The sequence below is a fragment of the Benincasa hispida genome, chromosome 12 (genome assembly GCF_027475165.1).
Source record: "Benincasa hispida cultivar pf3 chromosome 12, pf3_genome.v1.1, whole genome shotgun sequence".
NCBI lineage: Eukaryota > Viridiplantae > Streptophyta > Magnoliopsida > Cucurbitales > Cucurbitaceae > Benincasa > Benincasa hispida.
In genome coordinates, this window is record NC_143489.1 from 65066754 (window position 1) to 65081725 (window position 14972).

Below are 14972 nucleotides of genomic sequence, written 5' to 3' on the forward strand. Positions count from 1 at the left end.
CATGTAGCTAGCTACACGATCTTGCAGAATTTCTTCGTCTTCTTCATCAAAGTAGCGCTCTGAATTCGTCTTTGAAGCTTCCCGAGAATAGCACGAGTGACTCAAACAACAAATACAGACTCTATAGAAAAAATTATGCCCAAAACAAGGGCCTTTACAAACCAAATTTGTAAACGAAATAAAACCTTAAAACTGAGTATCCTATCATGAAACATCCATTAACAAAACCACATTCATATTGAAATCATTCATCGCATGAAATTTAAACAGAATGTAGTAAAACCCACCAACACTGTAAAAACGATTCAATAAAAAATGAAATTTGGGATCTGTAAACTAGCAATCTGGCTCTGATACCAATTGAAGGAACTCTATGAGGAGAGGACCTTGAGTGGATGCAAGATCGTCCCAAATCCATTTTTCATTGAATGTAAGTTTTACAGTAAATCAATAATAAGATATGCATTTACATTTATTATAGAATGCATTAATAAAGGAAAACTTAGGGTTTCAGAAACCCTTACCTTTGAAAACTATTCTTCAAGAATCCCTCGAACAAGTCACGAACGGATCTCCTTCTCCAAAAGGGACACCACCAAATGGAGCCTCCTGTATTCTCTTTAGGGATTGAGAATGACAGGAGGTATGAGCTCTACCTTAGGGTTTTGGAAGAGGGAAGGAGATGGAGAGGAGGAGAGGGAGGAGAAGAACTTTTCTTCTCTTTTCGTTTTTCTAGAGAGAACTATTCTCTCAGTGTTTCATGGAGGAAGATGAATTAACAACATCATTTTTCTCTTACCCCTCTCATCATGTATTTGGCTGAGAGAAATTAGGGGGAGGGATTTGTAACTTCCTCTCTTTAATTAATTAATATTAATTTGATAAAATAAAATTAATAATAATTATACATATTGTATCAACCGTATTATATGTATATAAACTATATATTATATCCCATATTACACATAATCTATAGTTACATATTGTATCAAATACAATATAACCTATAGATGTATTTTCTCTCAACCATACATGGCTTATAATATAAATCACATTTATAGTAAACTCATTTATATGAATCTCATTCATATAATGGATATTTTGATCAAATTTGAATATTTAATTCCTCTCAACTTATTTATGATATTTAATATAAATCATATTTATATTAAATTTAATTACATGAATCTCATTCATATAATTAGTATTTGAATCATATTCAAATTCCTCTCATATTACCTTATATTATAATGTATCAAATACATTATATTAATTATATCACATATATAATTAATTCCCTTAATTATATTGAACACTTCAAATTAATTCAAAAATAATTCTCAATTAAATCCCTGTTGAGCTACAGAGGAGACCTAATGAACCTGTAGATTGAAACACCAACCGTACTAATTAATTAAACTCTTTAATTAAACTACTCAATGTCCGTTAACTGTCGGTCATTCCACTAAAGAACGACAAATGCACTCTTCACACTACAGATAATTTTTTGTGTCCATTGAATATAACCAATCAACACTGCGATGATCTTTCACAAATTGCTCGTAAGTATAGTTGGGCCAAAATTACCGTTTTTCCCCTGTAGTTACATCTAACTTCTTAAGTACCACCGATCCTTCTAATGAACAATAAGTCATAGTTCAACTATGACCAAGTCCCTCTCAGGCCAGGAGAGGGTGTGGCCACTATGTTCAAGCCTCGAAATCAGCCCTTAAGGGAGCAATTTATCTACTTGCCCCTGCATCGGGGAAGGAGTGAATTCCGTCTCGTGTAGCTGTCTTCCCAACTCCCTAGTCAGAAAAATCCCCAAAATGGTACGCTTATTGAGTTGGCAATCTGGCCGCTCTCACTCATACAAATAAAAGGACTACCTTCATGACCAGGAGCTCACAATTCACTCAGTATTCAGGTCATGTCATCTATGGTCATCCTAGTGAAATGTAAATCTCTATTATTAACGGCATTATATAAAGAGACTAATTATTTCGTGGTCCGGTCTTATACAAACTCTTTGTATAGGATAACCGGCTCACATGTCTCTACATGAATGATCAGGATCAGATCAATTGTAGCACTTTACAACACTTGTAATACCTACAAAGCGGGTTGTATCCATAGTGTCACTAGGATAAGGTACCCAGACTTATCCATCTAGTACAGTCCGTTTAGGTTATTATTTAAACAAGATCCACTTGTATGTCTCTACATACTTGTTTAAATTACATAAAACAACCTAGGATCTTAGTTTATTGGATTGAGTATATGCTTATAAAATAACACTTATTTTATTAACGACAATATGTTTATACAAAATTTACAAAATACGAGATTATAAAGAGATTTAGGTCACCAATCCCAACAAAAATAACATGACATCTATCAATATGCTATTAGTAAAGTAAATAAAGTTTCCTATCATTTATACTATCATTGATAGATGCTATCATTGGTAGTATGTTATCAATGATAGTATGCTATCAGTGATGTCAGGTATCATTGATAGCAGGCTAATCCTACACTTAAAAATATCAATCGATCAATATTTACCTTCTTTTTGGTCATATGTTATTTATCTATGTTCTCTTCCTTTTCTTTATCTTTATGCTCTTTTTCTTCTTGATCTTTCTCTTCATCTTCAAGATATTTCTCTTCGTTTTGCAATTATTTCTCCTGGTCATTCTCTTCAGCCTCCTTGTCCTCAATTTCTTAAGCACCATTTTCTTGAGCCTCATTCTCCTTAGCAGTTTCAACTTTAGTCTGCAAGCATATATCATTTATGTTATTATGCTTCTTTATACAAACAAAATAATAAATTTTACCTCTTTACCTCCAACATCTATAAGTTTCAAACTTGCATCTAAAAGCTCCAAACTAGATGATGGCACTTTGTTTTTCTCAAGAGATTCTTGAGATTGCTTTTCACCACCTTCTTCTTTTTGTGGAACTTGATCACTGATAGCTTATTTTATGTGGCCCAACATATCAAGAATCTCCTTGTGTCTTCATGCATGTCCTTCTTAATGTCTTCTTGTCCTTTTTTTGGTTCTTTAATTCCTTCTTCTAGTGATGCTATTTTTCTTCCAATTGATATTTGTTTGCTTTCTTTTTCCTTTTCCTTTTCAATCTCCATCTCCTTTGTTGCCAACTTTGCAAAATACCCATAGTAGTTTGATTGTAATTCTTGTTCAGTTGGAACCAATGAAGCAACAATAAACTAAAAGTTCAATAAAGATGTTAGTGATACTATCACTATCTGACAACATGTTTATAGAAACAATCATTGATTTCAAGCTGTCACTTATTACTTCTATCTATGATAACATGCTATTGATGATAGATGCTATCACGATAGCTCGAAATCAGTGATAGAAGCTATCACTGATAACATGAAATCAGTGGTATCTTCTGTGTCATTAGTTAGTTATCAGTGATAGAAGTTGTCATCGATGTTTCAGTGATAGTTTCTATCATTTGATAGCATACTAATAATAAATAAATAGAGGAAATAACAATGATAAAATACTTACACCAGTGGCTTTGAAAAGATTTCTATTGATGTATTGCCAATGTTAGGGTTGTTGCCCTAAATCTCGTAGGGTCCCGTAGTTTGTAAACACTTGTAGGAACAAACATTTTGTAATTTATAATATATGATGTTTTATTCACTTCAGTCTATGAAATATGAGATATTTTAGTTGCATTAACCACAAACCAATAAACTAAGATCCATGGTTATCGTTGTAACTTAAGCATGTATGTAGAGATATACAAGTGGATCGTGTTTTAAGTGATAACCTAAATGGTCTGTAGTATATGGATAAAGGGGGATACCTTATCCTGGTGAAACTGTGTATGGCTCGCTTTGTAGGTGTTACGAATGTTGTAAAGTGCTACAAATGATCTAATCCTGATCATTCGTGTATTAGACATGTGGGTGGAGATATTCTATATAAAAGAGTTTATATAAGATTAGACCATGAAATGTTTAGTCTCGTTATATAACGTCATTCATAATTGAGACTTTCATTTCATTAGGATGATCATAGGTAACATGACCTTAATCATGAGTGAGTTATGAACTCTTACCTATGAGGGTGGTCCTTTGATTTGCATGGGTGAGAGCGGCTAGATCACCGACTCAACAAGCCTACCACTTTGGGGATTCGTCTGGTTGGGGAGCTGAGAACTCTACTACACAAGATGGAATTCACTCCTTCCCCGAAGTAGGGGTAAGTAGATAAATTGCTCCCTTAAGAGTTGATTTTGGGACTTGAACAATGTGGCGCCACACTTTCTCTTGGCCCGAGAGAGGTCTAGTCATAATAGAACTATGATCTATTGTTCATTAGAGGAATCAGTGGTACTTAAGGAGTTAGATGTAACTATAGGGTCAAAACGATAATTTGGCCCAGCTGTACTTATGAGCGATTTGTGAAGGGTCATCGTTGTAACACCCCAAATTTTGTTATTAATGTAATTTTAGTATTTTCTAGTATTAAAGGGCATTTTTGGAATTTTGGAAACTTAAGTGTAATTATTGTGATTTAATTGCTAAGAACAGGGTGATTCATTTTAAATTGTTTAATCAAAGGAAAATTGTGAAAATTGGACTTTTATATCACACAAATTTAATTTGAAATTAACGTCAAAAATTAATTTCTTTGTGGAAGGAGGTTAGTTAAAATTCTTTTGGTTAAAAATTTTTAAGGAAAAAAAAGGATTAAAAGTTGGAAGAGAGAGAATAAAATAAAGTAAGAAAAGATATAATTGAATAAAATAAAATAAAAATAGTTATTTTATTTTATTTATTCTTCTTTTATTTCCTTTCCCTTCTTTAACCCTCGTATCTTCCTCTCTATCGTTCCTTCACGTCGAGACCCCCCGGATCTCCATCTTTCCCGCGTCTCTCCTCACTCTCCCTCACCGTTGACGCTAGCCAAAGCTCGTGCCGCCATCGATTCCCTCCAGCCAACGTTTCAACCACGTCGGTCCTCGTGCACGAACCAGGCCCAGCCTTCGGCTTCTTTAGCTATCCTTCGCCCACTGGCTACCTCGCCTTGCTGTTCGACTGAGCAGCCCTGCACTGCGCCAGATCATTCCCTCCGTCTATTGTGCTTAACCAACCTTCCCGTTGGCGAAGCCAGATCTGAAATGTTGTCTCTAGCCGTGCATCGCCTTACTTGTTCCATCACCGTCGTTTGCCATTCGTTCACTCCTTCGTGCGCCTCTACTGTCAGTTGAGTGTTTTGGTAAGATTTTCACATTTTGGGTGAATTTCATGGATTAAATTGTTGCTCCTTTTACTTTTGGTTTTGGTTTGGTTGATACCCATCACGAGGGCTAGATTGAAGTTTTGAGATATTTTTTAGGCGTTGTCCAACATCGTGGAAGGGAAATTTCGGCGACTTTTTAGGTAAGCCTTTTTTGGGTATTTTGGATTTGGGTCTAAGGATTTAAATTTAGTTGTTTGGTCTTGAATTGAATGGTTGTATTGCTGTGATAGGACCATTACCTTGAGTTGCTGTATTATTTTGGTTGTCTGATTAGCTGTGAATCTTGACATCGAAGTAAGTAATCTTACTACTGGAACTGCCCTAGTACCAGGCAATGATAATTATGATTTATTGAGAATTATTAGTTAGCATGATATTTATGTATGCCTTTATTGACTGAGGTTTGAAAGGACTGGAGCCAGGTATTGATAAATATGATTTACTAAGGATATATTGATAGTTTGATGTTTATGTATGCCTTGTTAACACGAGGGTTTAAAAGACTAGTTGCGTATAGAGATGTTTGAATACTAGTATGATTTGAGTATATTATTGTTATTGGAGATCCTGCTGAATCTGAGGATGATGAGATGCATACATATATTATAGAGCTATGATGAAGAAATTTATATGTGTTATAGAACCATGATGATGATATGTATATGTATGTTATAGAACCATGATGATGAGATGTATATATATGTTATGAGACTAGGATGACGAGAGGTATATATGTTGTAGAATCATGATGATGAGATGTATATGTATGTTATAGAACCATGTTGTGATACTTATGAGGTTGAGATTGTGATAGTGTTCTCACTGATTAGTTAGATGCCCACCAGAGGTTGTGTTTCCTTCAGAACTCACTAGAGGTTGTGTTTCCTTCGGGATTCACCAGGGGTTGTATTTCCTTCGGGATTCACTAGAGGTTGTGGGTCCTATGGGACTTACTAGAGGTAGTGGGCATACTTAACTATAGTAGAGTAGAAATCAGTTTTTTCATGTATGTATGTGTCCCATGAGGACTAGAGAAGTTTATATGTTCCACCAGAGGTAGGCATCTAGAGGACAAGATGCCTAGCTTGACCCCAGTAGTGGGGTTACTTACTAAGTATTTTATACTCATCCTTTCTCACGTTGTTGTTTTAGGTAAAGGTAGAGATGCACTAGCGATTGACAAGCGGAATCCGTGATAGAGCCATTGGGACCAGTTCTATGCTTCCGCTCATGATATTTAGATTTCTTTTCATGTTTTTCAACTTTCAGTTTTGATGTTTGAAACTTACTATTAATATTTGTTTTTCATATCTATTTATTATCATTTATAATTTATGAGTACCCTATCGTCTGTTTTTAATATTTGAATTTAATGAAGGTCTTTTGAATTTACCTTATTTATTTAGCATTTAGTTCACTGTAAAAGAGTGTCGTTTTAGGTTCCATGCATGCATGTGTTTGGTAACGGCCTAACTTGAGTCCTAGGGGGCGGGTCGTTACAACCCTATTGTTGATTGGTTATATCCAATGGACACAGAAATATATTTATAGTGCGAAGAGTGCAACTGTCAATCTTTAATGGAGTACCCGATAGTTAACGGATGGTGGATATCGTGATTAAAGAGTTTAGTCAGTTATTCACATACTGTTGGAGCTTGATACTACAGGTCCATAAGGCCCCCTTGGTAGCTCAATGGAGTCAAGTTGAGAATCAAGTTTTGGGTTAGTTTAACATATTCAAATTAACAAGAGGGAATTTGATTATATATGACATAATTCAATTAATTCAATTATATATGATATAATTGATATGATGTATTTGATACATTATTATTTGATTCGAGGAATTAATATAAATATGATTTATATTAAATGTCATAAAATAGAAAAAGAACTATGGTTTATATGTTGCATATGATGCAATATTAAAACTATAGGTTATAAATATAATATGATAAGTTAGTTATTGTATTTATTTATAATTTCTTAATTATATGATAATTGATATTTCTTTTTCTCAATAACTGACCTTAGTGGGTGGTTATTTAGTTATTATGGCTAAGTAGGATAAAATGAAAAATAGTTTTTCAAATCATTCCAAGCTACACGACAACAAGTAATCAGATTACTAATCGAGAGACTAAACGATAGGATCGAGTTTTACTATATGATAGTACTCGTTTCTAAACGATCGAGCATCGAGTCTATGCGATAGACTTCTTTCTTCTACATGATAGTGCAGCCTATTACTTGATCGTCTACTCGACCGTTTCCTCCTTCATTTCCTCCTTCCCTCTATCTAAAATAAGCCAGGTTGTTTGTATTGCTCAATAGTTGTGGGCTCTGCCTATTAATCACCATTCGTTAACTATCGAGACACACCACTATAGCTCGATAGTTGCGTTCTCCTCACTGTAGATGTATTTCTGTCCACTTTAAGTATGATTAGTAAGTCGACCTTTCACAGGTTGTTTGTATTCACAGCTAGGTCAAAATTACCATTTTACCCTTGTAAATACATCTTCCTCCTTAAGCTCCCATTGAACCTCTATTGAACAATTGGTTTATAGTCCAACTAATAAACCATGTCCCTCTTGATCATGAGAGGGTGGGGCCCCATTGTTTAAGACTAAAAATCAGTACTTAAGAGAACAACCTATCTGCTAACCCTAAATCGAGTAGGAGTGAATTCCATCTTGCATAACTATGTCCCCAGCTATCTATCTGGTCTTATCCTCAAAATGAGAGGCTTATTGAGCAGTGTTGTTGGACTACTCTCACCTATGCAGATAAAAGGATAATTTCAAATAAACAGGAGTTCATAGTTAGCTCAGGATTAAGATCGAAGGTCATTGAATTTTGAAATAGTCAGTTTTAACAGTAAACAGTCGTTATAAAGAAAAGTGACTATTTCGAGGTCCAGTCTTATGCAAACTCATTGCATAGGATGCACTCACATATCTCCACATGAATAATTTTGGGATTAAATCATTTGTATCAGTATACAAAATGGGCTGCATCCAATAGTGTCATCAGGATAAGTTATCCAATCTCATCCATATACTTATAGACCATTTTGGCTATATACTAAAATTAGATCATTTTTTATGTCGCCATATAAAATTAAGTATTCATATTATAGTCATGGATTCGTTTATTGGATTTTTATAACAGAATGCAATATCAATAACAATTTATTGAGAAAAATATTCAATAATACTTTTATTGATAAATAGAATATGTTAACAATATTTATGAACTGCGAGTTTTAGGACATTTCCAGCAATACCATCTACAGGGTAATCATCACAATTTAAATATGTTATTAAACAAAATTCCTTGAAGCCAAATTCTGAAATATGTCCTTCTATATTGAAGGCCAAGATATTTTGTTTCATAGTCATCCATTGCCTTCTAATTAGGTGTGATATGAGTTGGATGGGCACTCTTTTCATTTTCATATCTCAGAAGTGCCCAAAAGGACCTTTTCTAAATTGTTGGAGTGATAACTCATCTAATTTTCCTATGTTATGAAGGAGCTTTCAATGGGTTTATCCATTCACTTTCTGGAACAATTGATACATTTTCTTGTTTATAACAACAATATAAATACAAGAAAAAAGCAACCATAAATGTATATAAATTTATAAAATATTATTAGATTGTGGACCTTGAACTTCTTGTGTTTTTTTTTTTCAGATGATGTTGATCCTTCCAATAATTGTCTTTCCTTTCTCCATTTATACTAAAAACAAACAACAACAATAATATCACTTTATGAAAAACATTACATTCATATCATTGATAGTAGCCTATTAGGGATGTCACTTAAAGATGCTACCAATGATATCCTTCTAATGTTATATACTCTTAGTGATACTATCAATGATAGATACTAATAGTGATAATCATAAAAGAGTTTCACTGATAGTAGCCACAAAAAATGTTAGCATAAATAAACAATCCCAACACATGAAACAAAGATAAATCTATCAGCAAACTATCAACATATTCACTGAAACATCAGTAATAGCTTATATCACTGATAACTAACTAAATTAGCAACATATTCATTGAAACACCAACAAATCACAATCAAACACAGTACAATAAACTTCACATAATTAGCAATCAAATGCAATTAGCAACAAACTATCAACCTATTCACTGAAACATCAACAAATGACAATCAACATATCAACAACTATCAACAACTATCAACAAATATCAATAAATAAACTTCACGTAATCAACTTTCATTTAGAAAGAAAACCTATCTCGATGACCAAAACGTATAATAAAACTGTGAATGAAATACCTAAAAAAGATGGAGAATGCATGTAACCCTTTGAAGGAAATTAATGAACTATCAACAACATATCAACAAATATCAACAAATATCATTTTAGGAAGAATTGGAATTCTTACTATCAACGGAAGAAGAACGATGCCCTTTGGTTCCAAAGTTTTTCTATCAGTGAAGAAGAGACGAAGAAATGAGGAAAAAGAGACGAAGGGAGGAAGGGAGGAAATCGAAGGGAGGAAGAAGAATTGTACGGTCAGAGCAAAATCGAAGGGATGAAGAAGAATTGTATGCTATCAGTGATGTCTGATTTGTCTTCCCTGATTTCAAAGGATGGTGACTTGAAAATGGATCAGACCAGTGAAAGAATGATGGTTGTCAAAATAGGACTTCTCTTCAAAATGGGCCAAATCATGATGTCCATTTTCGTCTTTTCAGACTTCTAGGCCTAAATCTACATTATAAAAACTCTATATTTGCAATTAATTTTTCCTTGTTATATAAATTCTAATATTTATTATATAATGACTATCTATGCAAGCAGCCTTAGAAGTCAAGGTCTAATTGTAAACAGGTTGTATGGGCCCAATCCATAACTAAGTCAGAAAATATGGTAGGAATTGAATATGGATTCCTAGATGGGTGTTCTTGGGTTTTAAATCCATAACCCGACCACTTTGGCAACACCATACCCATGGAGAGGAACTAGCATTAACCGTACTACATTGTGCTCTGCTCATATGTTGTCGATCGGTGTCATTATCAAAGTACTCACCACGGGCCATGCCAAGGAGGCTGGAGAAGAGGATGAATAGGAAGGTGGGAGAAGAAAATTCAATGGGCAACGAGGAAAATTACACGATGAGAAATAAGAAAGTTATAAGGAAAGCCGAGGGTACCAACGAAGGAAAAAATTAAGAATGGACGGCTTTCCGTCTTCCATTGGTGTCAAGGGATTGTTGTGGGTGAACCTTGGGAAGGTGTTCCTCAAGGTAAGTATTGTGGTTGGTAATGTTAATTTTCGTTCGATGTCTGACGAGTTATGTTAATAACAGTCAAAATGTTGTGCAGTGGAGGGGTACATCCTGGTGATCGGACAGATATAGGCGAATTGGGGACAATGGAAAAGACGAAACTAAGGCTGAAAGAATACATGAAGGAGTTGTTCGAAGAAAAGAAAATGTAGAGAAAGAGGGTGTGGGCAGTGGAAGGAGACAGAGACTTGAAAATGGATCTATTTTCTTTTTCTATGAAGTGGTAGGATGTGTCAGAAGGTGGGGGGAACAAGTGGAATAAAATTGCAGAAATTGGATATGGGCTACTTAATGGGCTGAACATAAATTGAGTTTGTTCTTGTTTGGAAGGATCCTAACAGATCCACTTGTATGTCAACCACATACATATTTAAGTTATATAAAATAGTCTTGGATCTTTCTTTAGTGGATTATTGCAAATATTAAATAATAAACCATTATTTCAAATAACATATAACTACGAGGCTTTAGGGCATACATCCCAACAATTGGAAAGCTAGAATGAAAATTTATTTCCAATCTATTGACAATAATTTGTGGTTAATTGTTGCTAAAGGTATGTACTCATGAAAAAGATTTATAATGCTGATAGAAATTAGAAGAAGAGTATGATGAAAATGAAATGAAAAAGTGTTTTTTTATGCTAAAACTATTAATTGTTTGTATTGTGCTGAGTAAAGATAAATTTAATGGAATATCTATGTGTTTTTCCGCTCAAAAAATTTAGAATAATCTTAAAATTACTCATGAAGGGACAAATCAAGTTAAAGAGCCTAAAATTAGCATGCTTGTTCATAATTATGAATTATTTAAAATAGATGCTAATGAGTTAACAAATATTTTTACTAGATTTACTAACATTGTCAATGCTTTAAAGGAACTTGGTAAAGTCTATACAACATCCAAAAATGTTAGGAAAATTCTTAGGTCTTTACCTATAATTTGGAAGCAAAGGTGACAACAATCCAAGAAGAAAAAGATCTCACCAAACTTCCATTGGAGGAACTCATTGGTTCATTCATGACCTATGAGATCACTGTAAAGGAGCAATTGGAGGATGAATCCAAAAAGAATAAGAGTATTGCATTAAAGACCATCTCCTTGGAACTTGACTCTGAAGATGATTATTCCCCTTGATGAAATGATGTTGCCTATCTCCCACATAATTACAAAAATTTAATCAAGAAGAAGAAGCAATTCAAGAAATGCCTATCAATCCAAAGAGAGTCAAAAGGTGAGAAGAGCAAAAAGGATAAGGTGATTTATTATCAATGCAAAAAATCGGGTCATATAAGAACGAATTGTCCACTCCTCAAATCATCTAAGAAATCCAATAAGAAGGTAATGAAGGCTACTTAGGATGATAGTAGTGAAAGTGAAAGTGGAAGTGATGACGAAGAAGTGGCACACCTTGGTCTCATGGCTCATAATGACAAAAATGATGAATTTGATGATGATGTAACTCTAGAACCTCTTTCTTATGATGAATTATTTGAAGCTTTTGAAAGTATGCGAAATGACTTAGAAAAACTTGTTCAAAATATGTTCGGCTTAAGAAGAAATAAAATACTTTGACTAGTGAAAATGAGTCTTTACTTGATGAAATTGCTTGCTTTAAAGATAATGAGCATGTTGTGGAAATTGATGAAATGAATGTCTCTTATGATAAACATGTTTGTGATTGTGATGACCACAATGCATTTCTTGATAAAGTTAGATTTCTTCAGCATGATAGTTGTGAATAATATAATTTGATTAAATCGCTTAAAGAAAAGAATTAAATGTTTTGCAATAACTTGATAAAGCTAAAGATTCTATTAAAAAGTTGATAATGGGTGCTCAAAGATCGGACAAAATAATTGAAGTAGGCAAGCCTTTTGGTGATAAGAGAGGTTTAAGCTATATTGATGAAGGTTCTACTCCTTCAAGTTCTAAAACTATATTTGTTAAAGAATCTCCTATTGCACCTAAGCTTAATATGCCTAATGTTATGACTAATCATGCTAAAACTAGTTTTGTGCCTATATGTCATAATTGTGGTGTTGAAGGTCATATTAGACCTAAGTGCTTTAAATTGAAGTATGCTCACACTACTTCAAGAAGAAAATTTTCTCAAAGAGCAAAGGTTTACAATGCTCCAAGAAAGAATTTCTCAAAGAAGAGTAAAGTGCATAAATTTGTTGTTAGAGATAAATCCTTGCGTAATGTTGCTTGTTTTTCTTGTGGCAAGTATGGACGTAACGCTTATTCTTGTTACTTGTCTAGATCTAATGCTTTTAATGCTAATGCAAAAATGTTGGATCCCTAAGTTTGTAAATGCTAACACAATTGGACCCAAACAAATGTGAGTATCAAAGAATCAAACTTGAATTTTTTATTTGTAGGTTTGTTTGAAAGCCTCCAAGAAAAATAAGTGGTACTTAGATAGTGGTTGTTCAAGACACATGATAGAAGACCAATCTAAGTTTGTCTCTTTCTCCAAAAAGGATGGAGGCATGATAATCTTTGGTGACAACAAGAAAGGTAAAATTATTTGTAAAGGTAATATAGGAAATAATTTTCTACTTTGATTGAAAATGTGTTTATAGTTGATGGTTTAAGACATGATTTGCTTAGTATTAGTCAATTGTGTGATAAAAGATTTAGAGTTGTGTTTGATAAAAATAATTGCATAACTGAAAAAGCTAGTGATAGAAAAGTCATATTTGTTGGAAATAGGGATGATAATGTGTACACCCTTGTTTGAATGATTTCCCTATTATTGATAAACGTCTTTCCTTATTGCAAGATGATTCTTGGTTATGACATAGAAGACTAGGACATGCTAGCATGCACTTAATTTCAAATATTTCCAAAAATTCTTTGGTTAGAGGTTTTCTCAAATTTAAATTTGAAAAGGATAAAGTTTGTGATGCTTGTCAAATGGATAATCAAAAGTTTGTGATGCTTGTCAAATGGATAACCAAACTGAGACTTCTTTCAAATCTAAAAATGCGATATCTATTACTATACCCCTACAACTATTACACATAGACTTATTTGGCCCTTCTAGAATTGCTAGCTATGGAGGAATTATTATGCATTTGTGATAGTTGATGATTTTTCTAGATTTACTTGGGTTTTGATGGTAAACATAAGGATGATGCTTTGAAAAGTTTATTTAGATTTGCTAAAAGAGTTCAAAATGAAAAATGATTTTTCTAAAATTAAGAGTGATCATAGAGAAGAATTTGATAATGATGTTTTTAAATTTTTTTTGTGAAAAAGTGGTTTTTCTCATAATTTTTTCTCTTAAGAAATGCTTCAACAAAATGGTGTGTTGAAAGGAAAAATCGTACTTTGCAAGAATTTCCAATGTCAATGTTGAATAAGTATGGTATAACTAAATATATTTAGGTGGAAGCTATTAATATTGCTTGTTATGTTTTAAATAGAATTTTAATTAGACTATCTTTAGATAAAACTCCTTATGAGCTTTGGTATATCAAAAATCCAAATATTGGGTATTTCAAAGTTTTTTGTTGCCAATTTTTTATTTTGAATAACAAAGAAAAACTTGAAAATTTTGATTCTAAGACGGATGCTAGTATTTTCCTAGGATATTCCTCTATTAGTAAAGCTTATAGAGTTTTCAATAAGAGGACTTTAGTTATTGAGAAATCTATGCATGTTGTGTTTGATGAATCTTGTACTAATGTTTCTAATGAGTCTATTTGTACTGATGATTTAGAAAAAGATTTTGGAGATTTACTTGTTAGTAACAAAGGCAAAGAAGTCATTTCACGTATGGAAGAAGTGAGGATCAATGAAAAGAAAGAAGATGATTTTTCATCCATGCCTAAAGAGTGGAGATATGCTTCATCTCATCCCAAGGATTTGAGTCTTGGTGGTCCCAAACAAGGTGTGAAAAATTATTCTTCTCTTAATTTATTTAGTAATCTTACTTTTGTTTCTCGAGTTGAACCTAAAGGTTTCAAAGATGTCGAATGCGATGAGTTTTGGATTTTAGCTATGCAAGAAGAATGAAATCAATTTGAAAGGAACAAAGTTTGGGAGTTAGTCCTTAGGCTTTCTAATGCATCTATAATTGAAACTAAATGGGTACCTAGAAATAAGATGGATGGAAATGGAAATATCATTGGAGATAAAGCTAGACTTATAGCTCAAGGTGTAAAATCTTGAATTTCACCTAAGTGAATTAGGTTAAAACTTGGTTAGTAAGGAAACTTGGTTATCTTATTTGAACTTAAGCATGTATATTTGATATACAAGTGGATCATGCCTTAAGTGATAACCTAAATTGGTCTGTAGTATAAGGATTAAGGTGGGATACCTAATCTTGGT